Below are 2,428 nucleotides of genomic sequence, written 5' to 3'. Positions count from 1 at the left end.
ATATCCATGTATATATATTTATATATATATCACATAAACACACATACTCACACAAACATACAGGTATAGTCATGCACAAAAAAACATGCACGCAAATGCACATTCACACATACACTCAATCACTCACACACGCTCACACACACACACACACACACACAAAAACACACACACACACAAAAACACACACACACACACACACACACAACCACAAACATACAAGTAACCAAACAAGCAAACTTAAAAGACTTTTAAGGAACAAAGTTCCCAGAAAGACCACATCACCCTCGAACAGCTTCGACCAAATCTTCATTCATCGTATCACATGGATTCCACTTATATCTTTAAAACCCTTTTTAAATAATATAACAACAATTTAAGAAATTTTATTTAAAACCCAGTGACAAACCATGATCTAACACATTTCGACAACATGTGTTTCCATTGTTATTTAGTTTTAGTAGGTTTTGCGGCGCACGCAACTGCATAAGGTCATATGAGCGCCAGTTTCCATGGTTAAAAATGGTGACAATCTACGTAGCCGTACTTTAGATAAAAGAATTATTTAGACCACTGAGGGGCAAGAACCATTTCCAATTGTTAACCCTATCCGTACGTCCTGGCGTCATTATGTACCCCCAGGTTGCATTCTTCACATTTTAGAATACTTTTAGTACGAAGATCTCTTTGAAACTTTCAGTATTTCTCTAAAAATCATTTTGACAGACTGTTATGCAAAGCGTACGGATCGGATTAACATGTAAATTTCCTCTTTGAAAAGTTGTGGCACAGAGTTCCCCACGTCGTATGGATTCGATAGTAAAACATGACGTACGGATAGGGTTAAGAATTTTGACTGCTGTGTAAAATCCATGGACTATGATCAGACTGTGAGTCTCAACAAAAAAACAACAACAAAAGATGAAGTAAGTAAGGCTTCCTAAATTAAAATATGCTTAAGCCAAGAGAGACATTTGCGAGCTGCACACATCCATAAGTGGAAATTAAAAGCTTTTATATGCTCAAAATATTGTAGCAAATTCTAACAATTTGTCAGAATTGGTCTTATTGGCCACATAAGAAGTAGCCACAAATCATTTTCATCCTTCGGTCTTCTCCTTCTCTTCAAGAAATATTCTGCTCTGCATACACACTGTTCACCATCAGACAGTCACTGACAAAAACTTATCATCATTAAAGTAAGTAAGTCTACGGGTTTAACGTCCCTTTCAGTACAGTTAAGTTTCGTTTTTCAAAAAACAAAACAAAAAACAAACAAAAAGATAGCATAAACATTTTTCTCCAAAGAAATGTACATTGTATCACAAGAGAGAGCTGGATGAAAACACATCATCAGAAACAAAAACTGGAGAAACAGAAGCAAACAAGTGCGGAGCAGACACAAAAACTCAAGAATTGTGTAGCCTTTTCCGTCCACAGAACTGGATCGAATACCGTGTAATATCACAAAAGTTCTAGAGGTAATGAAAGAAACATATTTTTAAAAAATAGGGGGATGGGGGGGGGGGGGGGGGGGGGGGGGAGAAAAGAAATTTTCCAAAAAAAAACGTGGACACAACCCTCAACCCTTTCCCTCGATTCTTCTTGCCAAAGAAAAAAAAAAGAAAAAGAAAAAGAAGAAAAAAAAGAAAGAGAAAAGAGCCAATCTACTGAAACACTCCACACCATTCTCACGCAGACACTGGCAACATAGGGTAGTAGTCTATTTTTTCCCACACAAACACACTTAGTCAACACACGTCTTGACACCAGACAACACACGTCTGACACCAGACAACACACACGTCTGACACCAGACAACACACACACCTGACACACGGCCACAGCTACGACACAGATAAAGTATACTCCACTACGAGAGAACGTTCTGTAAGTCACACAAGGGGAGGTAATGCATCATGAACAAATCACTGTCTAGCAACCAGTCGCAGGAATGTTCACACAACTGAAAATGAAAGTTCTCTCTTTGTCTTTAAAAAATACTAATTAAAATTTAAAACAGCCATCAACACCGACTTTTGACCGTCTAACAATAATCTTTGTTTTGTTCATATTATTTATATTTATAGTAGAGAGTTGTTTTGGTTTTTTAAAATTTTTATAGTAAAAGGTTTTACGGCGAGCGCAGGGAATCAGGTTTACTCTGCTCACCTCTCTAGCTTCAACAGCACAAAGTCTGCTTCAACTATCAAGGCACCACAGAAATAGCGGGTCACAAGAGAGTGACAAACATACAAAAGAAGTAGAGGAAAATGACAATAGTAAGGATCAGGAAAGAAAAAGCAGCAGTTCCCTGCTGCAGATCAGGCACAGTTATGAGCGTGACATGAGTCAGCTCATTTACAATTCTACTGTGCATTAGACCGAGAAATGTACCCCCTTTGGGAATGGCCTAAAGACACTAGTCAGC

This window comes from Aplysia californica, unplaced genomic scaffold (assembly GCF_000002075.1).
Source record: "Aplysia californica isolate F4 #8 unplaced genomic scaffold, AplCal3.0 scaffold01106, whole genome shotgun sequence".
NCBI classification, from domain to species: domain Eukaryota; kingdom Metazoa; phylum Mollusca; class Gastropoda; order Aplysiida; family Aplysiidae; genus Aplysia; species Aplysia californica.
This window is presented reverse-complemented; position numbering follows the sequence as displayed.